At 44.0% G+C, this 27,429-nt stretch overlaps 1 long non-coding RNA gene across 2 annotated transcripts in view; it reads right to left on the reverse strand.

Moving 5' to 3' along the window:
• LOC138527869 (uncharacterized) overlaps positions 1-27,429 on the reverse strand; it is a 53,248-nt gene that overhangs the window by 11,231 nt on the left and 14,588 nt on the right. For both annotated transcript variants that reach the window (XR_011284074.1, XR_011284075.1), the window contains exon 2: positions 4,743-4,831. This is a non-coding gene — a long non-coding RNA (uncharacterized lncRNA). The remainder of the gene's footprint in view (positions 1-4,742; positions 4,832-27,429) is intronic.

Consider the following 27,429-nt stretch of genomic DNA (forward strand, 5'->3'; position numbering starts at 1 on the left):
TTCTTTCATAAGGGTATTTGCACTTTCTGTTACATGTTCATTTACCGGTACCTTTATTTTTGAATCTTTTGACAACTCAGTCATTATGGAAAATCACATCAGAGCAATCTGTTTTCTTGGCACTGCAGGTATTACAAGTACTTAGTCACTTTTACAGAAGCCACCCGGTCATTGCTATGGCCTTCTGCCCCCTCCTTTGATGACTGTTTTTGTGCTGTACCGAGCTTTCCCATTTGCTCAGCTAACATTTTCACTTGGGCCTAGAGACACTGGAATCTTTCCATCTCTCTAGAATCCTGTCTCTGTGGCCTAGATTGATATTGGTTGTTTTCCCCGATTGGGTCTATTCTGATACCTCTCAGGGGAATGATTTCTATTTGTATTGTTCCTGAATTCTTGATTCATATGTGTAGGGGAGCGGGGTGCACTCATCCTTTGGTTGTAGTCCCCTGGTGGGGGATCATTGTACTGACGTGGAGTGTAGTTCATATTCTGCCTCATGTTCCGTCTCTCATTTTGTGGGTACTGTCCCCTATGCTGATTCCCATTATCAGTAAACCGATCCACATATCGGGGTCTGTCCTGATTACCATTTATCATGGTATTAGGATCAAGTCTACTTTGTGTCCCCAATGTCTGGTAGGGACCATTATTACAATTATTTCTTTGATCCTGGCCTTGTCTCTGATTATTATTCATACCTGACATATCAGGCCGATATCCTGCCTGGGGTCTGTCTCCATAGTACATAGGGCTAATGTAGCTCTCCCTATTACTAGGATCATGTGATTGAAACATTGGTGCCGGGTGTGATGACCTTTGTTGATTACCCCTTTGTTCAGGTGCCAAAATATTTTTACCTGGACTTTGAGCAGACTCAAGGGACATTTTGGCTGACCTGATTTCCATCACTGTTGCTGAGGGTTCTTTAGATTTTGGTCTAGTGTCTTTCATTTTATCACTTTCTTCACCCTGACAATATGGTACCTCATAGTTTTATGCTTTGGTGTACAATCCATTCAAGGGACTTGTCACGGTCAAATTCACGGACCAATTGGGATATGATGTCTTTCTGTAGCCCATAGAAGTAGGCAGTTTTAAACTCATTGGAATTGGGGTCAAAAGATGCATCAAAGCAAGAAAATGCCCTTTTCAAGTCTTGTAAAACCGGCAAGGGGATATATTAGGCCCAGCAGTAATTGTGTAAGCAACTTTCTTTGCCTCCTGCAATGCCCATGTCATAGTCTGCTGCTCATTCAATCCCCTTATGATACTAGCCGTGGGAGCATGTAAAGTTAAATGAAAATACTGCCTGTATTGTTCCTTAGGTATCTGGAGGGCTTTAAAAATGTCATGGACCGCTTCTAAGTGATCCTCTATGCAGCATTCCCCTCCCTTTTTAAATGGTTTGATCAGGGCTTTGATGGATTTCATTATCTTTAATGAGCTACTTGTTGCAATGCATGGAATTGCACTACTTGGTGATTCAACCCCTGGTTCCAGGTTTATGGGATTGGTGGCGGCCCCCAATGGGAGTATCAAATCCCCCAAGGGCGCTGCAACCAAGTTCAGTAACCGGCCCAGTCACTGGGGCACTAGCTCTTTGGGTAGAAATAGAATTCACCTCAACCCCATTGAATGTGGTACCCTGCCGTCTGTCCTGGGACCTGGAAATGCATATTTGCTGTTCCAAATCCCTACACTTCTTAAGGAGCCTGTCTGCTTCGTTTTGCAAATAGTTGTTTTCATCACTCATTTTATTAATTACCTCCTGCAGGTTACACATTTGCATTTGGCATTCATTAAATTCTTTGTTTCTCTTGTCTCTTTCTTGACACATTTTAACCATTTCCTGTTCTGCATTTGGAGATCACTTTCTTTTTCATAATGTTTTTTTTGTAAAATCTGCAATTCTGAAATCTCATCTTTATCTTGTCTAATGTGGTCCACCAATGCTTTTAAGTGTACCAATTCTTGTTCACTGTCCTCAAACTGTTTCTTACTTTTGGACAATTGAATATCAAAATCTCTTCATTTTAACTGAATGTCTTTTTGACATCCTTCTAATTCTGCTCTTCACATTTCCTCCTTTTTACTTGCCCCATCTAGGTCGGCTTTTAACCTGTTAATCAGCTTGGTATCATTTTCTTGCATTCGCAGGGACCTATTCAAAATAAACCAGATCTTGGTGCATAGCCGTATCAGACAATCTTTCTCTGCGTGTTTATCAGCTGCATTTAATAACCTCAGAAGGGAGACCTGAATTATGCTGCCTTCTGCAAAAATATTGTCTAGTTTTTCTTTCTGCACTTCACCATGAATGCGGTCGTGCCATTCTGTGGCGTTGTTCGATGACCACGTCCCATGTGCATATAACTTTGCCTCCAAGTATTGCACTAGTCCTGAGAATGTGGCTTCCATTTGAGACATCCTGAAATTCGTTTTTATTGACACACTGCTATTATGAAATGGGTTCCCTCTAATGTACAGATGGCAGTGTGAGACACACTTGCCACGCCTACTAGGTGCTCTATGATCACTTTCCCGGCCTCCAACGCACCATAAATATGTTGGGTATTTTGTGTAGATTTGGGGCCTGGCGGTATTTTCTTACCACCAAAAATAATGGTAATTTGGCAATGACTACCCCTTACATTTATATTGGATTTGGCCTTATTTCCTTTTAGGGACAATTCCTTATTTCAGTACACAGAATCATTTAGTGGCATACATTTTGTTGGTGGTATTTTGGTGAGCATAATTTTTCTGTTTTATTTGTGGCCCCAATATACAAAACCCCTTCTTTTTGCATAGACTGTTCGTGTGATCTCTAGAGGCCTCGGACCTACATTCAGAAATACCACAATTTTCACATATAGCATTCCCAATAACCTGTGGTATTATCACTAATTTATTTACATTAGTGAATTATGTTTCCATAGGCCTCTTTTTGCTGATTCATGTACGCCCAGCAAGAACTATTGTATTATATTCCACTCAGAAACCACAAACACACACACTGAGTGGAATCACGCACACAGCGATTTATAATTACTAATGATATCACTCCATCTGTATGGGAAACATGACATGTATTACTCAAAAATCTTCCCCTTCTCGCAGGATATTAATTTTAGATGCACCAAAGAAAAAGACAAAAGCAAAAACACTCTACACAGACTGTGTGTTATAACAATTTCATTTCAAAATAATACATTACCCTTCTTGTTAGACAGTCTTCTCTGAAATAAACAGACGAGAAACAGATGCAATAATACAACGAAATTCACTTCACATTATTTGTAACAAGAAGAAAAAAATTACATCAATGAAACAGCATTTACTTTGCAACATTATAAAGTGGCAGTTAAACACAGGGACTCCCTATTGCTATTCTTCCTGCCTGAGAAACATTTCATCCGTGCGGCACTGTGACAATATGTTGGGTTGTTCATGTCTCAACGCTGGGTTGATCATGCCTCTACATCTTTTTGTACAGTCAGGAAGCACCATCAAAGCTTGGATGTGGATCCAGGAAGTAGTTTGTGTATGTACTTTCCTCTAACGTGATCTCTGTTTTTGGTATCCTAGGAAACGAAGGGCGATGACGAGGAGGGGGAACCCAACGGTTGGTTTCAGCTGGGCGTACTGACAGACAGCTGATAAGCAGAGGCCGTTGTTGGGCTGAATTTGTGCCGTTGCACACAAGTTAGTTGTGAAGGAGTTAATTTCGTTTTGGCGAGGAAAGGGAAACGACGTTTGAGGCCGTCGAGAGAAACCAAACAGAGCAGCGCCGTTGCGCTCCATCAGGCTGTGTGGATAAGGCGACCGTTGTCGCTCGACCTCGAATCGGAGGCAGAGAGGCAGCCGATTCGTACCGGCGCTGTGGCGAGGTGAGAGCCAGAGAAGGAGGGGAGCGGAGGCAGCACACGAACTAAGGACGAGGTCGGCAAACACCCCTGGAGACGCGAAGAGAGCGCGGTCTCAGGAGCGGCGGGGCAGAGCCTTTGGCAGGCGTCTGAGCCGTGAAGAGGATGAGCCGGCTGCCGCCCGGAAGAGTCAGTAAAGTATTTGTGTTCCGATTTGAAGAAAGAGAGAGATGCTGTGAGAAGTGCAACACCGGAGGCGACAGAGAGATCGCTGAGTGAGCTCCGGAGATAATAGGTGCGTGGCTGAAGGCTCATACAGAATTAAGTACATGTTGGCTGAAATGGTGAAGCGCATAACCGGAGAGGGACAGTTCTGAGCTAGTGAATGCTGAGGAGAGAGAGAGAGAGAGAGAGAGAGAGAGAGAGAGAGAGAGAGAGAGAGAGAGAGAGAGAGAGAGAGAGAGAGAGAGAGAGAGAGAGAGAGAGAGAGAGAGAGAGAGAGAGAGAGAGAGAGAGAGAGAGAGAGAGAGAGAGAGAGAGAGAGAGAGAGAAGTTGCCGGGAAGAGGAGCCAAGCTGAAGAGGTGTCCCACTCATCAAGCCGCCAACTGAGAGGAAAGATCAGTAGTGGTCTTTCAACCCAACGATGAGGACGAAAGCGTCCTAACTCCAGAAAGCCTGAACTTTTCTTTGTCACAAGAGGGAGGAGTAGATTTCCTTATCAAGAGAGTTAAAGACAGGGGAAAGTACCAAACGAACTTCAAAGTCAGCTGAGTCTGGAAAGAGAAGATCCAGAAAGACTAACAGAGAAGGAAATAAAAAGATTAGAGAGAGAGAGCATCATTTGAAAGAACATTCTTATCAAAAGAACTTACCTGTTTGCATCAACGTTGATACCACGCTGGCACGAGCTATGACCTGAAGTCCGGGAGAGCTGAAGAAGACGTATCCTTTTTCTTGTTACCTAAAGAAAGAGAAAAAAACCATAGCTTTGAACAATAAAAGAATTGGGCTCTCTTTTAGTCCAAGCAAACTACTTATTGGCTAAGATCTCATTTCTTTTAAAGCACAATACCTTTAAAGTATCACAGGCACACCCTCAATTTACTTTAGATAATTACCAGCTATTTGTAGCTCTCCTACACGCGAACTCCCTTGGCTTGTCGCCTCCGAGGAATGACCCAGGGTTGTCCTCGCAAACATGCAGCTTGAAGGGCACAGCGAAAACATACAGTTTTCAAGCCGGTGCCAAGTGAGACCAGAAATGCCCAGTCTCTGAAGGTCAGCAGCCCAGCCAAAGCGAATTCCTCACAGCGGCTCAGCCAAGGGGATCTCCTCACAGCAGCTCAGACAAAGCAATCTCAACTTAGTTCTGTCAGACCTTGTCCAGCAAACCTCTGTTGCATCCCCCCATTCTTACGTGTCACCAATCAATTTCAAGAGACCGTATCCTCCTCCTTTCAACAATTGCTTGACTTTTACAGTAAGAAACTGTATCTAAACTCATTTTCTGGCATGCAGATTTCGCTTCCTGCAACACAGTGAACAGAGAGCAAGAAAAGAAAATCTAAATGCACGTTTAAAAAGGACTCTCAGAGCACGTCTCTTCTGCCTTTTTTTCCACATGGAGAGCACATTATAATGTTATTGAGTTAGTACCAGTGTTAGTATTTGTTAATTAAGTCAGTCAATTAGACTGTGGCTAATGTGGTCTCCTGTAAATGGGGCATTTCAAATAAGAAAAAAAAATATCCTGGTGTGCTTTTAAATCTGTAGCCTGTCTCCATTTGCATATCCATATGTTACACTGGCGACATATGGCTGGCTATATGTGTGCCACATTATAGCAGTAATGTGATCATATGCAGTGGCGCTGTACTCCGAAACACACTAAATCCTACGAAAAGGTTCCTGGTGGCGAGGGGACTCTCCAGGCTTAAGCTGCACTTCTTTTTTGTGCAGGAAACTCACTGGGTTAGGGGGAAGGAACCGCTGCTTCCCCAATAATAGCTTAGACACAACAAAGCCCGGTCTACAAGGTCAAATGCTTGCAACAAGTCCATTGCGGCCACATATACGGGGAGGCCTCTTTTTTCCATGCCTTTTCTTGGATTAAAGAGAATAACAAACCACCTATTTTTTTACCCATTGACTTCCTGATTCCGAATTGCTTATGTGTGAGAATAGAGTTTTGTTCTGACCAGTTGACCATAAGCTTGAAGACCAAGCCCGCAAAAATCTTTGATTCAGCATCCATTGTAGCTATAGGTCGATCGATTTTTGGTTCGTTCCTCTCCCCTTTCTTATATACTGGTATTTTTTTTTTAATTTGTCTAGCCAATTTAAGGCGTTTACAAAAGATGCTGAAGTTGAAAATTGAGTGGATGCGGCAACAAACCACTCTGGTTTTGTTTCTTTCTTAGTTTGTCTCTGTGTTTAACGTTTTCAGTTTTCCCATGGCGTATTCCAAAATCTTTGTCGCTACAATAGTCCACCTGTTATTTTCGCTTGAGATAAGTCGAGCCCACCGGGACTCTTCTTCGCGAACATCACAGTCCAAAAATAGTGGCGTGAGGTATATCTTTCGGGCCTCTCGCTTAGCTGGACAGGACATCAACAGACGTCTTACAGTTTCCGCTTGATTGTTTACGGAACATAGTCTGCATTCATTAGTAGCTGATTGTGACCTAATTTCCAAGATCTCCCTTGTCTGAAGGAGGTTCCACCAAGCTCTCAAAAAGGTTCCTCTAATACATGGGTGCACAACATACGACCCGCGGGCCCGTTGCATCCCGCAAGGCTGTTTTGTCCGGCCCGCGAGGCACAAACACTTTCCTAATGGAGTGTGGCCCGCAAGCAGCATCGGCCTCCCTCCATTAGGAAAGTATTTGAAACTCTTCCAGGCCGGACAAAACACTGGCCCTCATTGGCTCAGCGCACACGCACCACATAACTCCTATGAGCCACGTAGTGCATGTGTGCTGCACTAATGGAGTGCCAGCACTACGGCTGGCGTGGTCAATAAGGCTTGATGCCGGAAGGCATTTCAGCCCTGCCACGCCAGCCGTAGTGCCACTCCAGTTACCTCGCCAGCGTTCCAGCTAGCCTGCCTTCCAGCACGTCCGGTAAGTGGTCTGTTTGTTTGTGTTTGTGTGTCGGGTTTGTTCTGCTGTATGTTTGTGCGGTGTATGTTGAGATGCGGGGGTGGGGGGGTTGTCGGGTGTGCATGAATGTTTGTTATTGTATGTTTGTGCAGTGTATGTTGAGATGCGGGGTGGGGGTGTGTCGGGTGTGCATGAATGTTTGTGCTGTGTTTGTTGAGATGCGGGGGTGAGGGGGTTGTCGGGTGTGCATGTAAGTTTGTTTTTGTATGTTTGTGCTGCGTTTGTTGAGATGCGGGGGTGGGGGGGGTGTCGGGTGTGCATGAATGTTTGTTTTTGTATGTTTGTGCGGTGTATGTTGAGGTGCGGGGTGGGGGTGTCAGGTGTGCATGAATGTTTGTTTTTGTATGTTTGTGTGGTGTATGTTGAGATGCGGGGGTGGGGGGTGTCAGGTGTGCATGAATGTTTGTTATTGTATGTTTGTGCTGTGTTTGTTGAGATGCGGGGGTGGGGGGTGTCTGGTCTGCATGAATGTTTGTTTTTAAGTGTGAGTGTGGTGTATGTTGGGGTGGGGGGGGGAGTTGGGTCTGCTTGAATGTTTGCTTTTGAGTGCAAGTGCAGTGTATGTTGAGATGCGGGGGTGTCGGGTCTGCCTGAATGTTTGTTTTGGAGTGTAAGTGCGGTGTATGTTGAGATACAGGGTCTGTATCAGTGCATGCTTGAGAGTGTGTGTGCTGAGTTGGGAGGTGGGGGTTTGGGTCTGTATGGGTGCATGCTTGAGAGTTTGTATGCTGAGTGGGGGGGTGGGGGTTTGGGTCTGTATGGGTGCCTGCTTGAGAGTTTGTATGCTGAGTTGGGGGGGTGGAGGTTTGGGTCTGTATGGGTGCATGCTTGAGAGTTTGTGTGCTGAGTTGAGGGGTTGGGGCTTTGAGTCTGTATGGGTGCCTGCTTGAGAGTTTGTATGCTGAGTTGGGGGGGTGGAGGTTTGGGTCTGTATGGGTGCATGCTTGAGAGTTTGTGTGCTGAGTTGAGGGGTTGGGGCTTTGAGTCTGTATGGGTGCATGCTTGAGAGTTTGTGTGCTGAGTTGGGGTTGGGGGTTCGGGGAATAGTGTTTGGTTGGCGGTGGGAGCCATGGGGCATAGTGTTTGGTTGGGGGTGGGAGACATGGGGCATAGTGTTTGGTTGACGGTGGGAGCCATGGGGCATAGTGTTTGGTTGGGGGTGGGAGACATGGGGCATAGTGTTTGGTTGGGGGTGGGAGTCATGTGGGCATAGTGTTTGGTTGGGGATGAGGGGGGCTTGGGGCATAGTGTTTGGTTGGGGATGAGGGGGGCATGGGGCATAGTGTTTGGTTGGGAGTGGGAGCCATGGGGCATAGTGTTTGATTGGGGGTGAGTGACATGGGGCATATTGTTTGGTTGGGCTGGGGGGACATGGGCCTTAGTGTTTTGGTTGGGGGTGAGGGGGCCATGGGGCATAGTGTTTGGTTGGGAGTGAGAGCCATGGGGCATAGTGTTTGGTTGGGGGTGAGGGGGCCATGGGGCATAGTGTTTGGTTGGGGGTGAGGGGGCCATGGGGCATAGTGTTTTGTTGGGGGTGGGGGGGGCCATGGGGCATAGTGTTTGGTTGGGAGTGGGGGGGCCATGGGGCATAGTGTTTGGTTGGGGGTGTGGGGGCCATGGGGCATAGTGTTTGGTTGGGGGTGAGGGACATGGGGCATAGTGTTTGGTTGGGGGTGGGGGCCATGGGGCATAGTGTTTGGTTGGGGGTGGGAGCCATTGGTCATAGTTTTTGGTTGGGGGTGGGAGTCATGGGGCATAGTGTTTGGTTGCCGGTGGGGGCCATGGGGCATAGTGTTGCACTCCAAGAGTGAACCCAATAATAAAGCTAAAACAGGCACAGTTAGGAGATGTACATCCTTTGCTTTTTGAGGAAACCTGACTCAGTGAAGGCCATACTCCTCTTGGGCAACCGAAACAGCAAAGTATAGCAGTCCAAAATAACGGAATGTCCAATCGAGGGTCAATAAAATATATATAATTTAATTAAACAGACGATATACAATAACTAAATAGAAATAAATTATAACAATGGAAAATGTGTAGTACAAAATGTAAGTTTGAAATACAAATAAAAATCGTTATCCCTCAAAAACATATTCTTTTTCCATGTGTTTAATACAAATTGGGGGTTGAAAAAGCCACCTGCCATGTCCCGCCTACCGCCCCGCCCACATTTACTTTTCGGCCCACTGTAGCCATCATGTAAGGTACTTTCGGCCCTCTGTCAAAATCAGTTGTGCACCCCTGCTCTAAGAGCTTTGTCAGGGAATCTTTTCACATACGTCATCGTCTCTTTTCTTTTTAATGATGACAGTAGAAGATGGGTCAAGAGTTTATTTCTGGAAACTTGGTCTAAAGTGGTGATCCAGTCTAATTCTTCCATTTTAGTATTTACTCTCTGAGGATTTGTGATCAGCTCCTTTTCTGTGCATGCTATTGTGTTTAGTTGGATTTTTTTTCTTTTCCAGCCAAGAGTTTAACGGGATGCAGGTGCCTTCAGATGCCTCTTCGGCGATCACTTGGTAGACTTGTGGACTATCGGACATCAAGATCTTTCTGTAGAGTTGCATGCTATTGTGCTCTACCATAGCTGATAGCGAAAGTAGCCCAAGCTTGCGCCGTATAGCTGCGATTTGTGTAGACTTTGGCACATTCAGTATGGAGCGCCAAAAGAAACCTTCCAATTTGGACCAGATCGATGGGGGGATGGCAAGGCTGGCATCCATCCCATAGACAATTGAAGCAATTACTTTTGATATATACTGGTATTATGTATGATTCTCCAGGAACTAGGGATATGTTTGGTTACAATAATATCAGAGTATAGCAAGTACAAGGCCTTTGCCCACATCTCTGGGTTTGCCTTAAGTATGACGTTGGATATTGTTTGGGCCAGAGGCTCTAGATGAATTTGATTTCTGAATTTGAATCACTATCTCTGGAACTCCCTGCCACCTGCGCTTAGGGATGAGCATTCCTTCCTAGCCTTCCCATTCAAAGTAAAATCATGGCTCCTCTCCCTGACCACATCTACCTAAGAGCACCCTTGCAACTACTCTCCGCCTGTATATTTGTGTAAAAAGTTAATGTAAAATGCCAGTCACTATTACTGCTATTTGTTAATATCAGTTTACCCAGGTACTTCATATATCTATTGTAACCACCCTTCAACGCACTTTGAAATGTACTATTTCCTGTATATTTTCTTGTAATATATCTACTTCTGTACGTGTACCATGTATGTAACGTGTTTACCAAGTCATGCGCCTATCTACCTCAGTGTTCAGTGCGCTGTATAAGCAAATAAAGCAAAACAAAACAAACAAACTGTAAAATGACGTTCCCATAGCTACATATTTAACCCACCAATTATGGCAGGGTTGGAACGTTTTGCTGCGCAAAGTTTGCCAAAATGGCCCACCGATACTTCCTCTGGAACACAGTTTGTTTGAACCACCAATTGAGAGGACTCAATACCATTTATCAGTCTCCAAAATTGACGCACTGATCCATCTTTAATTTATTTATTTTTTATTTGATTTAGTTGCAAGCAACTTTTCAAATTAATAAAAAATACATACCAATAGAGTTCATATGTTATACAAATTACTTACAGAAATAAAATTCCTATATTACTCAAAACAAAAGATCCAATATACAGTAAAAGTTAAAAAAAAAAGAATCCCCTTAAGAAGGAGTACCAACTAAGTATTAATTGCCACGCCAGTGTATCCTAGACCGGTCCGGCCTCAACCAATCTTGGCACATACTCATAATTACATTTTCTTTACACATGGCAATATTATTCGTAAAAATTGAACAAGGGCAATCTGCGGCCTCATGCGCATATTTGTAAACAGCATTTGCCAAATTTGGTCACTTTCCCACTCTGTATGAAGCAATACACATTATTAAAACATCTCGCTCACACTTCATTTAAGGCATTACATTCCACCACCAGATGCGGCGTTTCCTTTTGTTGTACCAATAAACAATATCTGCAATAATTTTGGTTGCTCGTCAACAATTTCCTTTTAAAAAGTACCTCACCCGTACTCCATAGATTTAATCTGAATCTTAAATAATCAGAACGGACCTTTAGCGACGGGTACTTTAGTAAATATGGCGCTGTTAAATCATACCTCTTTATCCTAAGCAACCAGATGTTGAAATCATTATATTGGGTACAACTTGACAGGTTCCTAGCCCAATCAGCTTGATACATTTTCAAACCAAGCTCATAGCGTAGAATGGGTATCGGGACACAATTAGGGAGGACTTCTTCTAAGGCATCTCAATATTGCTGTTTCCCCAGACGTCTTCCCTCTGAGCCCTAGAGGATGATTGGAATCACCTTCGTTTTATAAAATAATAGGATATGCTTCAGTGAGAATTTCCCGAATTTATAAATCAAAATACGGGACTGGGAAATTAGTTGCTGAAGTTTGTTCCCTGCTATAGCCTCCACATCACTCCAGGCCTGTTGCTATTTAATAGTGACCCCAAGATATTTGTATTGTGTGACATTTAGTAACTTAACGTCCTGCAAGACCCAAAAATAAACGGACCGCGTGCGCCCACCACCAGGGCTTGATATACAACTTAGGGTTTGGGATTTCAAAGTATTGATGACCAAATTATTAGCCAGCACAAAAACTCCCAATCGAGACAACATGTGTTGGAGGCCATGCAGGGTCTGAGATAACAAGACCAGATCGTCTGCATATAACAAATACGGGATTTTTTGCGAACCTAACTTTGGGCATCATTGTTACAATTCATGAATTCTTGGCCCAGATCTATAATGTAAAAGTTGAATAGAAATGCGGCCAGAGCACAACCCTGCTTTACACCCAGTTTCATAGGAATTTCAGGAGAGAACTTGCCGTCGATGGTGATCTGTACTCTCATAGATGTTTCAGAGTGGAACCGAATTATTAAGGCCAAAAGCGACGGCAGGCACTCGTAAGCTTTCAGTTTTTGATACAGCAATGATCTATCGACTGTGTCAAAGGCAGCTCTAAAATCTATGAACGCCATGTATAGTGGCTACCTTTGTTCAGTCTGCTGAGCCTGGATCATGTTCAAAGCAATTATATTTGGCACCGTTCCAAGACCCTTCACAAAACCAGATTGTAGGGGGTCACGTAGATTTTTGGACTTCACCCATGATTGTAGCTTTCCTAAGATTAGCCGACAGTACAATTTACCAGAAACATCCAGTAAAGAGATGGATCTATAACTACTCGGGGCTTGCCTATCCCCATTCAGGTAGGGACTGTTATATTTATAAGCGAAAATATTTTAAACAAAATTGACATCCATAATTCCGGATGTTCTTTAAGAGTGTAGTTGGATAGCCCATCAGGGCCACTAACTTTAGATTTACTTGCAGTGTTAATGAAGTAAAGAATATCCGATAACTCAAACTGCAAGTGAAAGTCCAACGCATACCGCCAGACTTCTTCGGTAGATGAGGTCACAGGTAAGGCATACAAGGAGGAAAAGTACGCCACCCAAGCGTAGGTAGGCACTGCACTGGCCTGAAAAGCTAATTGAGGAGCGACTATCGCATGATTAATCATTGCCCAAATTTTCGCGATGTTTTTACTCGTCAGGATCTTTAACATTTTAGCACCGTCTTCTTGGTACAAGACCCCGCGATTATTTTTGGACCAGTTCCTATAGTTTTTAATTTGGTAGCTAACGGATTTTGCAAGTGGGCGGGTACTTTTTGCACTCGTCTCAGATCCGCACAAAGATGTGTTTTCTTTGCTTTAACCGCTCTATCAAACCCATGAAGGTGGTGGGTAGGGTTCATGGACTTGTGTGTTTTTTCTGCTGGAACACTAGGAAAACCTCAGATTGGACACTTGTCACATTCTCAGGCTGTAGATCCATATCTGGTAGCCCTAATCTTAACAATCGTTCCAGTTGATATACTTCTAACTCCGACCATCAGAGTTTAATCCGTTTCACATTCACAACACAACTCCCTTTCATGGATGCAATGTTAGAGCGACTACGCATTGTGCGGTCAGCCCACTTTGCTACCAGGATGTTATGATCACTCGCCACAGATTTCACAACCTCAAAGCTCGATATTACAGACCACAGGCCCTCATTCACGTAAATGTAATCTATGATTGAGTTACTTTCCCCTTTTTGCCATGTTGCAGCCGGGGCGATGTCGGATTCAAAGGCCCCATTAAGAACCACCAGGCCCCTTGCTTTCACCAAAGAGGACCAACTTCTAAATCTCGCTTCATTGCGATTACCTAGCTCAGTCAGGCAATTTAAATTTAAGTCGCCTGCCAGTACCAAACCTCTCACATTTCGTGCCATCGCTATCAAAAAAAACTCTCGTCCGACATGGCAATTGGGTTCCAGTTAACCCATATCCCCAGCCATAACTTTCACCAACAGCATATATTTATTGGGCATCGACCACAGTTCAGAGGTCAAGCCTCTGCCCAGTTTCACTGCGGTCACTAGTCCTGAGGTTGGACAGCCCAATGAATGTTTTTCTGCTGGATTTAAGTACACATCATGTCTCTTGCAAGACTACTATGCCACTACTGTTCAATACACAATTGTCATTATTTAGGAGATGAGTGAACCCCCTAGTATTCCAACTTGATATTGTTACAAGGTTTCTTCCCTCCCCCTCCTCACATTAGTTCTGGGAGCTAAGTCGCTCAGAACTTCCAGCAGTCTTCATGTTCTGGGGGATTCGTGCTCTGTTACTACCAACAAAGCGGCCCAATTGCGAGCTCTCTTGAGATCTTAATTTATTTAAGTTAGGGGTTTGGTGTGACTCTGTATTGAGAGCAAAGTCCAACTTATCAAGCTCCAGTTTGGCCTGCCATATTACATTTGAATTACTCGAGACTCCATCCAGATTCTTACAGCGTTTAGCTGGCCTTTCACTGTGAACTCCACTAGCGCCAAATCTGAGGATACAATGTCCTCTAATAGTGGAATCTCAGAGAATATAGCCATCACTGCACATCTGTTTAAATCATATTGTGTATATGGTGGACTCTTACAGGCAAGCACCAGTGAATATGAAGACAGTGGTTGTCTAGGTGGCGCTTTATACGCCTTCCCTGGCCCGTGTACAGATTTAACAGACTGGGATGGTACAGATCTTTGAATACTTGGCGCTGGTATCTTATTTAAGACGCTCTCTATTAAAGTCATAATGGTGTCTGACATATGCGCCAAGTCCACAGCCTTTTCTTTTTGGACACATTGTTCTTGATTTTGAACCTGCCCTATTAAGGGTACTTGGGGCCGAGTATAGTTTGTATTCCCTTCAACCCCTTTTCTCTGGCTTAGATCATTTACAGACATTACAAGAGTCCCCGTTCTGGGTCGCCACAGGGATCGCCAATCTGTCACCACACTTCCTCCCTTTAGGCTCATGCACATCCGGACAAGATGTCTTTTGCAAAGGGAAAACAAGCGGATCGAGACCAACACCGGCCATGTACGCATCCACAGCCGTCTTTAAGGCCAGACAACATAGCCTCATGGTACACATTGCTATTCTGTGAGACCTTGTCCAGTTCTGTTTTATGCAACAAATTCTTATTAGTTGAACAATTTTTCAATCTTCAAACCTCTTTATTACATACATGTGTATGGGCGTTAACTAAAGGATTGAATACATGGGTATTCTTAAGTCTGGGTTTACCCTCCCCCCTTAATTTAATTGATCTCAAAATCATGTTCTCAACATAACCTGAGAATGGCCCACTGGTAAGTGTCAAACTTCTCTCTTCCAAGTGCAAGTTGTGGCTGTCTGCAACAAATACCGCGTTAAGCTTTCCCACATTTCCTTCATGCCATGTTATTCTTTTTTTTGTAGCATTCACATTTAGATTTTCTGTGGGAATAATCTCTCAGAGAAGTTTCACAATTTACTTTTATTCCCACCTCCAGTAGTCTATGATCACTAAGTTTTGGTATCGGTCAGCTTAAAGGAGTTACATGCTTCAAATAGATTTTCCGACACAAAAATGTGATCAATAGTTGATCGTTTTGTCCCATTAGACCATGTATAAGAATCTAATTCCTGTTTTAGTTTGGGGTTTACACGGGATAGACCCCAATTCATACAAAATTAACACCAAATATGCCACTGTAGACATTTCCTTGTGGAACCGCTCGGTCCACCAACAATGTTATTTTTCCCCTCGCCCTTTAACATTATAAGTACCCCAAGTCTGATTCCATGTTACTATTCAAATTGTCTCCTGTGTGGATCTCAGCGTTAAGGTCTCCAACTACCATGATATGAAGACCTTTATATTTCATTATCATGTCTAAAAATAGGGTATTCATCTTTTTGATGGTATACGACAAATCATGCAACGGGTTCCAATAAATATTTACAATTAAAATATAGGTGTTTATGTGTCCAGTTTTTAGTTCTAGCAAAACAGCTAACACTCCACTTACCGAGGAAACGGATTCCAAGATTTTAAACCCCTTACCAGACCTTACTGCAATAATAAGGCCACCAGAAGGGCGACCACGATTTACTTTTTTTGCAAATTGGAATCTGGATTCATAGCTGTCAAGCTGGCATTCTGTGGTCATCCAAGATTCCTGAATGCATATAATATTGTTTTTTGTTTGTTTTAAACACAGCTCTTCTGAGGTAGATAGGTGAGATAGACCCCTGGAATTCCAAGAGACTAACAATGTATCATTTTTAATTTTAAAGGTCTGGTTTTAGAGATTTGAGCTGGGTGATTGATTCCCTCAGTGATAAAGCCAACCATATCCAAGATTGTTCATCATCTTGTTTGGGGGGATTACACTGATTATTATTTGCACCTCTCCTGTTCCAATCATCCCTTTTGATCTCAGGGGGTACTGTTCCCTGATTGTATCATTTTAGTACTAGGTTAAAGTTTTTAACATCATAGCCTCGTCTATTAAACTCTGAAATGTCTTTGAGGTCCAAATCATGGACTGTACGAGAGTGAAAGATGATACGAACATAGTCGTAATGTGGGTGTATCAAGCCTACTAACTTTATATCAGCAGAAGTCAAGAGTCTCAAATTAGGTATCTCATTAAATAGTGCTAAAACACGTCCTCTATATAGGGAAGGAGGGCCCCCATAAATCATCAGATAGCACTGCGAGTAGATCGCTCGCTTTGACATCCGTGCAGAGCCTGCCCACAGAGGTTTGAATCCCAGCAGGGCCAAACTCAGCCTTTCATCCTTCCGAGGTCGATAAATGAGCACCACACACCGTGGGTAATAAGCAGCTCTCAGATGCCCGAGGGTTCGTAGCGCTATATAAAAATACAAATGATTATTATAATCAAACAAATAAAGCAGAAAGATACTTGAACTGTCTGGAAAAATTGGCTTACGCCACTGTATATTTTTTAGATTTCATTGTATTGGTATATGTGTTGATTTTCCCGTACGATCATCGGAGGTTATCTGATCCGGTCTCTCTTCTTGAGTGACTTTTTGACTTGGCTTTGGGATTTACATTCCATTCCCCTGTTTTTTTGAGACTTCATCGTTCCGGACAAAAACAAATTTCCCTGAGCTGTACTCTTTGATTGTGCACACTCCATGTCCTCCTTTTTAGAATGATCCTCGATTTGTAAAGTGTCCGGATTTATGGCAGGCATCTCTTTAGATGTTGAAAATTGACTTAACATTTGCTCAATGATATGTCTGATAATAGGCTCCAATGAATGTTAATCTGTAGTGGTTTTGCTATTAGTTTTGCCCCCACCATTTCTCTCATTTGCGCCTGGGTAAAGTCTGGAGTCCAGCTCTTCATTTAATCCCACCTGACTTTTCACGGGTGACAGATGCGTGGTCCCCATCTGCTTGTGAAATACCTCTGAAAATGTGGTTGAGCCTATTTGCTGGTCCTTGTGTGATCCTTCTAGGGATAGAGTGAATTCCACAAATGTCTGCATACCTCCGCTTTGGAGCTGATTTCCGGAGTTATCACCAGAAAAGTCCTGGGCAAGCCCAGTCTGTTTCTGTAGTACTTCCAAAAAAGATAGAGATCCTTTTTGTTTGGTATTAGTATTACTGGTAGATGCCTGTTTTTTTACAGGTACCTTCGGAAGAGATTTTGGAGAAGCTGAATGGTTTCGGGCTATTTTGGAAAATAGATGGTCGTTTCTTTACTTGCTGGCCCTTTATTATCTTTTTGTACCATTATGTTGCATTTCTTCAGTTAAGGTATTTGCGGCAGGTTTATCCCCTGCCTGATCAGCTGCCTCTTCAACACCCAAATCTATATCCAACCCGACTCCAAAAGAGGCTGTACCAGCTCCTTCAATAGATTTATTTTTGTATGTTCCAATTGTTTCAGGATTAATGGGAATTTAGTTATTATCTTTGTTTTATATTGTGGTATTTTTGGGGCCTTGTTGTTCCGAGCTCTTGTTCCTCTTTCCTTATGTCCAGTAAGGATTTAGACTCCTCGTCTAATTGTTGAAGATCTTTAAGTACATCTACACCGGATTGATTTTTATGTTTTTTCTCAGAACTTATCTGAGTTGTCTTTGGTGAGGTCTTTGTTTTTGCACTCTGAGGGCCAAACATTTCTCTTTGCATGTAAGAACGACCATGGGGGTCTCGTGAATTTCGGCCTCTCAGTCCTTAATTTCGTTCTATTTGGGCCCTCAGTACCTTCATGTGGGTTTGACATGGTAAGATGACCCTCGTTTATTTGTCTATTTAATTGGGATGTTTGGGCCTCAGTGTTCGGGAGAATTCTCCGTTTAGGCTGAATTTCCTAACCTAGTGAGCCCCCCAGCAGCTTTGCTGGATTTCTGGAGTTTGTTTTTTTTCTCCTGCTAAGAGTGAGACTCTTTTCCTTCCACTCTTGGACATGATTTATGGTGTTCCTTTGAAGGTTAATGTGTTTCATGGGCTATGGGGTCTTTTACTCCATAGGGTCTCATTTGTTTTTTTATGTGTTACACAGCACCCTCCGTGCAGTAACAAAGGGGTGTCATAGTGACCCCCCACTATAGACTCCATACCCTGGGACTGACTACTGTCTCCCAGGGCATGCAAAGTCACCATTGGCTTTACTAGTCCCAAATTACTAACAGAACCAGTACAAACCATCATATTGTGGACTTCCTGGTAGGGGCAATTCGATTGCCCCTGGGTCTGTTATTCGAGGGGGCACTGTCCCGTCCCCCCATCGAGTTTTGGCTGGTGGCAGTGGATACTACTTTTTATATTCAACCGCAAATATAACTATGGGATTTTCCCATTGTTCGAGGCTAATACTTTTTAACTTAGCCTCTAACATACCGCCGGTTTATTTATTTAATAATAATTCACCAGTTGGTATTTTCTGCCAGAACTCGGTTTTAAAATGGCGTTTGTGTTCGCCTCTGTACTCCAAACCAAAGGTCGAGCCCTTTGTACCACTTTTTGGCAGGCTTCTCCACGGAAGCCTCCAAAAGTGGTGCCACTCTGTCTGGGGATGTGGGAGGGGGGTTTAGGCACCCTGGACTGAGTTACCTTGGTAACTCAAGTCGCACTCTGGTGTGATTGGCCCAAGTGGTGAGCCGGCCGGCTCACCACTTAGCATGTTTGATTGACAGCTAGGCTGAATGAATGGGGGTTTCTTGCATAAAAGCAGGGCTTTTGGGACTGGAACTTCTGAAGTCGCCACAGGACCTGAAAATCCAACGAGGGAGAAGCTGAGCCGGCCTGCTACGACGACACCACCGGTGGAGCCCTGCTGAATCGACTCACCACTTGCCAACGACAGAGGAGATCTCCCGGCTCGAGAGTCTTCTTCCCCTGACTGGTGGGCACAACCAGTTTACCTTCTTTTCTCGCATCCTAGGACGTCTTGTGGTCGAATTGCCCGTGCCAAGCACCCCGGCAACCGGATAGCCACTTACCACTGGACCGCGAATAAAAGGACTGCTCCTTTTAATTGAGAACTCCGCGGCTGGTTTCTTCCATGGCAGTGCAACGGACTCCTGCTTTCCTCCCCGACGAGATGCTCTCTTCTTCTGGACGAAGCACCGACTTGCATCCGCTGCCAGGAACAACTGCCCCCGCTGGAGCATTCTCACCATTTTAAGGTACCGTGTCCGCCAGGCCTCCCTTTCTAAAGATTGCTACATGGTAACAATAATCCCTTAACCTTCTGGACTGGGCTGGCTGCCTTGACCATCTAACTGGTCCCTTTCTTTTTGGTCCAACTCTTTCTGAACTTATTGCAAGACTTTTCGGCACTTTGAACCGTGTGACCTTGGACACATTTCGACCGGAGCCTCTTAAAGTGGGTCCAGCCTTGTTAACTTTGACTTTACAGTTTTAACCTGCCTTTTTCTCCTACTGTGTTCTTCCGAAAGTGTTGGGATCTGTTTCCGTCTTTGCTCTGCCTTTCGCTCCCTTTTAAACCGATTGATTAGAATGCCATCTTCGTTAAGCGCTCACCACTGTCTGAAAATAAGTGTTGCTTTACTTAAGACTTGTCTAACTAATCATTGAAGGGAGTGTATATCTTTTAGTGACCGTGTTTTTGAACTGCTTGATATTAGTGCCAGTGTGTTTTACTAGATGTGTTTTTAAATAAATAATTATATCTTTTTTTTTACACCAAGCTCTGGTCAGTGTTTGCTTGTTCTACTGTGTTCTTTTGACCTGTTGTGAATACTCTGTATACTGCCTAACTCTTCTTGAGAGAAGTCTGACTGCTCAGCCACAGCTACCAGGTACATCTGGGTGGTACAGACTGCTACCAATTGAGTTTACTGCCAACCACCTGTAGTCTTAAATCTTTTGCAGTGGTCCCAGAGGGAACTGCACAGGTTTCTGCCTAACACTCAGTCAATCCCTTTTCCTCCTTCCTAAGATTTTCAATTTTTTCAAAGTTGAAAGCGACTGCTTGGGATAAAAATCCCTCCAATGTCTGTATTTCCTTTAGATACTACCCATCATACGCTGTATTTAACTCTTTACACTGAATTACCTTTTGTTTCACTCCCCGAGCTTCCCCCTCCTTGGCCGCTGTAATGTAACCCCCAAAATACTCATATCTTTGACTGGAATGTAGCATAGCAATCAAGGTTGCCTGATCCTTCATTGTATCATTAATCGACTCAGAGTTTTAGAATTGGGGCCAAGGAGATAGACAACATAGATATCACACTCCGTGAATCAACAATCGGGAGCTCATCATCCCCAGTGGGCTTCTTCTTAAACCCTTTCCCCCCTCCTGTTTTGGATTACATATGAGGAGTCAGATGAGGTTACTGAGGAATTGAGTGCAGAGCAAACCCCATCCAACTCCCCCTTCCTTTCAGCTTCCAAATAATCGTTACTGACATACACGATGTCCTTGCCCAAGGCACCCAGGTTTTTTTCAAACTGCCCATAAAGATCATTGTTGCGAGAAGTATCCTCCACCCTTTTTCCCTTTGATATTGCTCCCGGCCCCTCAGCCCCTGGGGTCCCTTGCGAACTCTGGCTCCGGGTCCTTTAGACAACCAGAATACACCATTTTAATAAATCTTTCTATTCACGCAATATCCATCCTAGGGGAAGTCTCCATTAATCGGGCATACTGTTTTGCCCCTGCGGTGACTTCATAGCTGGGGTACTAGTACAAAGGGCTATGTGTTCTCCCACAACCCTCTCCGAAATGTTGTTTCCTTCCAATCTTCCTTGTGGGGCTAGAGTCTCTCCCTCTGCATCAATAGCTTTTTCTAATGGCTCATCGATGTGCAGGTTCTTGCACAGGGACAGACAAGAATTTTCTCTTTGCAAAGTAGAGGTTGTGAATGATGTCCCCACCAGTTTTTCCACAATTCTGCATCTGTTATGTCTCCCACGTTTTTCCGTGAGAATTTAAGTCTTAATAATTTCGTTAGAAAGAGTATTATCCTGCCCTGAATTTGCCATCCAGTCTGTGATTACCCGGCAGCTTTTTGTCTGCCTCCAAAATCGGACCCTGGGGCTTGGCACTCCCAATGCACATCTGGGTGGAGCAGGCCCTTTGTGGTTCGCCGTCCCGCACCACCTCTTTAGTATCTAACATCTTTGCTAGTTGGGTAACAGCTCCCCTCGACACCACCACTCCTTCAGCCCGTTCATCCCCTTCAGCCCAGGGTCTGAACACGTTGGCACGAGGTCCTCTCCCCCCAGAATACCGTTCACTGCCAGTAATATGATCAGTAAGCAGGGGGTCCGTGCTGTTCACTGCCATACGTTTCCCAATCAGTCTGCCTCTCTGATGCAAATTGAGGTCAAATGGGGGAAGAACTTGAGGGTCCAGGGCCGTCAACATGAATAATCACTTTTCTTGGTCTGCCACCTTCAACCAATGCTGGTAAGGACTTTTCCAGCCGTTTTTGCAGCCTTTTATCATCCAGCACCAAGGCCTCCCCCATCCATGTTTTTGACAAATCAATATTCGCTGCATTCACCACAGCAGTTAAATGCTGGTTCGCAGAGGTGGCCGACCCTTTGATTGCTGGGAGACAGGGCACTGGATCCCCCATGCTTGGAGTTTCCCAGAGGCTCAACGGGGCAACCTCCTTCCCCGACATCAAAAACACACTTTTAGGGGCAACAGTAAACAGAGCTAACTTAGCCAACTTACATGGAAAAAGCAGTAGGTCATAGTCATGTAGCTCCCACTTATATTCAACTTCAAAGAGCCCCACAGGGCTCTTCCCACCCTTGTGACTGGGTGTAGATATAGTAGCGATGTCCATATCCTCCCTTGGTTTTAAATTGGCACGTGCATCGCCGACTGAGGCCCGCTTAAGACCCATCAGATTTGCGCCCAATTTATGGATCCACTAGGACGCCTTGTGTAGGCGAGCCTTTGTGCTGTTTGCAGTTTATTACTGTGTCTATGATCCACCATGTCATATCATCAGGTGTGTGCTGATGACTTATGTAATGTGCTACGACGGGGCCGTTTGTGTCTTGCATCTACTGCCAGAGCGATGCTCCCCTATTCTCTTGTGCACTGGTCTTTATGTTTGTCCAATTTATTTGATACCACATGGGCACTGTATACAATAAACTGCATTAAATGTTTTGCAGTTAGTGAATTGTTTTAAGACCCATGGTCTGCCTTCCACTGTGAATGTGTTAATTATGCGCATGAATCTGCACACGGATGATGTCCCACAGTCTATCTCAGATCACATAATGATGTTTTCTGTGGTTGTTTTTTAAATAAGGCATGCGTAAGGTGCTCTTTGAGATTTTTCGATCGTTTTAATGTCATTCTGGGACATGGTTCATCTGGTAGGACTAGTTTTACTAGTGACCAACATTTTCTGATAGCCGTTTTAATCTGGGGGTGTTTGGGCAGTAGGTGGTAAAACATGTACACTTTGTTGTTGTGCTATAACCATGGGTGTCAGAGGTTCTTCCTGTGGGGTGTACCTGGCTCTCTTTTTGTTCTAGCTAAGTAATTTATTGCGGTATCCTCTGGCTTTAAGTTTATCCGTAAGGTCCCCTGCATGCACCCAGTAATCATCTAATGAAGTGTAGTTGCAGTGTACCCTCAGAAACTGTCCATAAGGAGGTTTTTGCTTCAGAGTCAGATGGTGATAAATACCGTACTGCAGCAGCGTATTTCTGTCTGTGGGTTTCTTGAATAGTGCACATTTCAACTTTCCATTGTCAGTGCCAATGCTGAGATCCAGAAAAATGATCTCCTGGTCACTTATATTCATCGTAAACCTGATGTGTGGGTCTCGATCATTGAGCCAGTCCAGAAATTATATCAAGTTCTTCCTGCTGCCACTCCAGATCAAAATAACGTCATCTATAAAAGTGTTTCCATTTGTGAATGTTTTCTGCATAGGGGTTAGTGAGCGAGATGATATGTCTCTCCTCAAAACATGCAATATAAATGATAGCAAGGCTAGGAGCAAAGGTTGCCAGCATTGCTGTTCCATTCACCAGCTGATAAAATGTATTATCAAATTTAAAGACATTTCTCGTCAGTAACGTGCATAATAAGTCTACAATAAACTCAGTTGGTACCCTTTGTTGTAGATCATGTTGCATGTTGTAGATCATGTAAATTTAGTTGCCTTCCGACACATTCCAATGCTTGATCCTGCAGGATGCTAGTGTATAGTGCTGTTATATCCATAGTCATTAACATCTCTTGTGAAGGGTTGAATGGTTCTTCCTCAAAGCATGAATAGTTGCTGTGGTGTCTCGTAGGTACAGAGCTACAATGCTCATTGGTTTGAGAAAGTAGTCATCTATTGACTGGTTCCAATATTGAGCCACACCTTGATACTATCGGGCAGTCTGGTGGATTAATGGGGCTTTTGTGGATTTTGGAGATGGCATAAAATAGGGGCGTCCTCCCTTTGGGGTTGTTAATAAACTCATATTGTTTTTGCGAGATCCATTCCCTTTCCCTCCCGAGTAGAGTGGTCTCGTGTATTAGCTGTATTATTGTTGGGCTAGGGTCCCTTTCAGGGGGAATATAGTTTTCTATCACCATTGTCAAATATTGATCTTTCGCCCCCTCCTTTAGTCGCTGTGTTCATTACAAATTGCTTGATTCAAGCTTAGACTTTTAAGTGCCTGTCTTTCTTGGCTAGTAAGGTTGGGTCTCACATTGGGTTTCTTGGTTCTCGAATCTTGAATTTCTTTTAACACGCATCTCTCGAATGTGACCACTTCTTTAGGTATTAGGCTCTCCATTGGGCAAAATGTGGATTTGGGACATAGGCCTGTATCTTTGAGATCTACTGGATGTTCATGGTTTTTGATAAATACTTTGTCTGATTGTCCTAAAGAAATTATTAATTTCTGACTCTGCTGAGTGCCCGTTTGTTGGGTTATTGGGGACAAATGAGAGTCCTTTCAATGGTATTGACATCTCATCCTTAGTTCGAACAGTATTAGACAAATCGAACACTGGGATTTCAGTGTTGTGATCTAGCATCTCTTTTTGCCCCTGAAGTGGCCAACCCCTCTCAGTTCCGAATTCCAGTACGCTCCTGGCGGTTGGGGACCCCATTGATGTCCTCTGGGGTCGCTTCTGGCTAAAAAAGACCTCAGGGACCTCTAATGGGTGTCTGATTGAATTATGTTGCCAAGGGTTGTCCTCTGCTGAGTCTGAGTTAGACGAACCTGAGGTGACCAACCGTCTATTGGATCTTGTCGAGAAGTATTGTGGCTGTATGCCGGTCTTATTCCTAGTGTCCAGCCAGTTATCTGCCAGTTAGGGAAATATTGTCTGAAGTTTAAATTCTTTTATGTCCCTTGTCAGTTTTTTTTAGACTTTTTACTCAATGTAATTGTCTTGAACTAATCTGTTTCAGTATTTATTACTCACAATGTGTCCCTTGCATTACCCAGAGATGTGTTGTCACAACATTTCTGTTCCTCAGTGTCGAGGTCCCTTTGTATTTTGTCACTTGTTTTTAATGCTGTTGTTATTGTTAAAACCATAAGATCTGAACTCATTTTATTGCTATCTGGCTAAAGTTGGTTCGGTATTCAAGGTCTTCAAGAAATGGGGCTGGTTCGTTCCTCACCAGTGGGCCTTCTGGTATTATGTTAGCCTTGAGATATTCCTTAAGGAAATGTCTGTGCAATTCGGTTCTAAAACATTTGTTTGCTTTTGAGCAAATTATCTCTTGATATGCCTCCTGTGTGTGTTGTATTGGGTTCTGAGGGATCGGAAAGAGAGGGCCCCCTTACGATTTCTATAGTTTGTTCCTCGGTGTAGCTCAGTTCAGCCATTTAGAGATGAGTAGCATGATTGTTATGTTTTGTTGTGGGATTTAGAGACACGCACTCAACAGTTGTAGTTTCAACACACTTTTAATAAAAAGTTCAAAAGGAAGAAGGAAAAATAACAAAAAAAAACAAAGACGTACAACGAAAGGATACAGTAGCACAAGGAGGTCTTCTGCTTACTGTCTCCCACGGAATATAACTTGGGAAAAGTTAAAGTTCTTCTTTTGTCTTCAATAAGCAGCAAAAAGTTCATTCATGTATGGAAATAAGCAACACTCCCAGGAAAATATAGGTGTATGGGACTCTGTTGGCTTCTTCCAATAAGTCCCTTATTAGTCTCTCTCAAGTTCTAATATAGTTCTCCTGGTGCCAGCCGTTCCTTCTTCCAGTCCCCCTTTCTTGTTTCTGTTTCTCTTGTTATCAAAGAAAATGTTACATCAACCAGGCAGGACCCTTCTCAGTGAAAATGACGTGGTTAATTGGCCTCTCTTGTCTTCCAATTGCTCTCTCCCACTCTCTAACCTTGAAACAACTTTGTGCGGTAGGAACAGCCCTTTTTGTTTCTTCGCCTTTCAGTCTTTCGTTGGCCCTCAGATCAACGTTAATACACTGATCAATCAGCTGATCCACCGCCCAGTGTCAGCTTCTCACATGAACCTTGACAGCTTGGGCTGCCTGGCGCCTCTTTTCATCACAGCCTCTTTCCACGGCATCATAGACAGTAAAGGGCGGTCCGTTTCACTGTTGGGCGGGGCGGTACATGAACAGCTGTTAGAGCCGCCACCCCCTTCTGTCAGCTGGGGGTAGGCAATCAGCTGCAGGCGTCAGCTTCGCTACTGCTCTCTACGCACCTTGGAGATGTGGACGTTGTGAGCAGCAGGCGGCCCGTTCCTTACTTAATCTGCCTCATAAATTCTTTGGACTCGATCCAGAACGAAACAGGACACTCCATCACCGGAGCCTGTAATTTCTATATAGAACTTCTAAAACTAGCGCAACAGTGCATATAACTTCAGCGAGTTCTCCATTTCAATAAGCCCACTGATAACAAACAACAGGTTCTTCCACCTCGTCGGCGGTCTCCTGGCAACCAACAAGACAAGTCATTGCACTTAGAAAAAAGGGCCCAAGAAGCTACTTCCTGGCAGAACTGTACTTATTCACAATAACATGGTAATAGGTTAACCCTTTGGGATTAAACGGCCAAATTGCATTCTCAATAACGTGACAACAGGTTATTAGCCCTTTGGAATCAAAGCCATTTAACAGGGCCTCCTTACGATTTCTAAAGTTTGTTCCTCGGTGTAGCTGAGGGTGCTACTTTCGGCCATTTAGAGATAAGTAGTATGCATAGGTTTCTGTAGGGGTGTGTGAGGAACTCATGGTGACGACAGTAAAGACAGACACAAGTGATCACAGTTGAAGGGTGTTTATTTAAACTGTATGCAGGTTGGAAAAACGCCTACTCTAAACCTAAATCTACGATGGGAACAAACGTTAACCATCAAATGAAAAATAAGGCAGTCCTGGTGGCGTTGTGTCAAATAATAAGGTCCTAAACAAAAAAACAACTATTACCAATCCTCACAACTAATACAGAAAGGGTGTGGGATAGTTTTAAGGAAAAGAAAGAAGTGTTCGTAAATAATATGTCAGGATGCGGTAGCCTGGGATTTCCTGCCCCACATTTTATGCACGGGGTACGATGGATGTATGGAGCACAGCACACACTTGAGCTTTCCCAGCACAAGTTAACAGTTCCAATGGCAGCAATCAGGACAGTGAATGGCCAAGTATCGTTCCGCTTGAAAGTCTCTTCCCTTTGAGGGCCTGATGTATTCACTAACAAAACAAACAAAATTCTCTTTCACAGTTCACGTTGGGTGATGACATCACCCCTGGGTCCCCCCTCTTCCGGGCGCTAACCAATTAAACAGTTCCTATCTGTAACGCTCACCGGCCTCCCACAGAGGCGCTGGCCTGGTTCGCGCTGCTGTGACCTCTTCTAAGGTGATGCGCAGGGTTCGGAAGACGGACTGGACCGGGCCCCCAAATCTGGCTTGTCTGGCTCGCAGAAGTATCCTTCTGTAGGCGAAAATAGGGGATTAACTGTCTGCGGGGTAATGCAATCAGCCTCCCACTTTCCCCTCTCACCCTCCTCGAAACCCTTCAGTGATTCCTCGTAGCGTCTCACCTTAGGGTCTGGAAGGACAAGCTCTCCATCCTGCTTCTGATGCAGGGGCGCGTTGGTATCCAGTTACTTCACTGGATTTTCGGATTGGTGAGAACCAAACTTGCTTGGCTTCCAGGTAAGTTTTTTTGATAAGAGGTTCCCCTTGTGTCCATGCATTAATGTACTAATGCTAGTGTCTTTTTCCCCATAGGGGCCGGGGTACGGAATGCCGGGGAACAGGCACAGACCCGAGATGAGAAATCCTTGTAGAAATCAGGTAAATCTTTAATGAGCGTTTTTTGGTAATGTCTTTTCATTCGCTCATTAACGCTGATGTTTTTTTTTCCCCTTAGGGGCCGGAAATGCCAGGATGCGGCGCGGACCCGAAATGAAGAGGGAATGAATCAACAGGTAAGTCTTAACATGGAGATTTAGCTTTCCTTATTCCCTTCTCTCTCACC

This window comes from Ambystoma mexicanum, chromosome 7q (genome assembly GCF_040938575.1).
Source record: "Ambystoma mexicanum isolate Mex_15411 chromosome 7q, UKY_AmexF1_1, whole genome shotgun sequence".
NCBI classification, from domain to species: Eukaryota; Metazoa; Chordata; class Amphibia; order Caudata; family Ambystomatidae; genus Ambystoma; species Ambystoma mexicanum.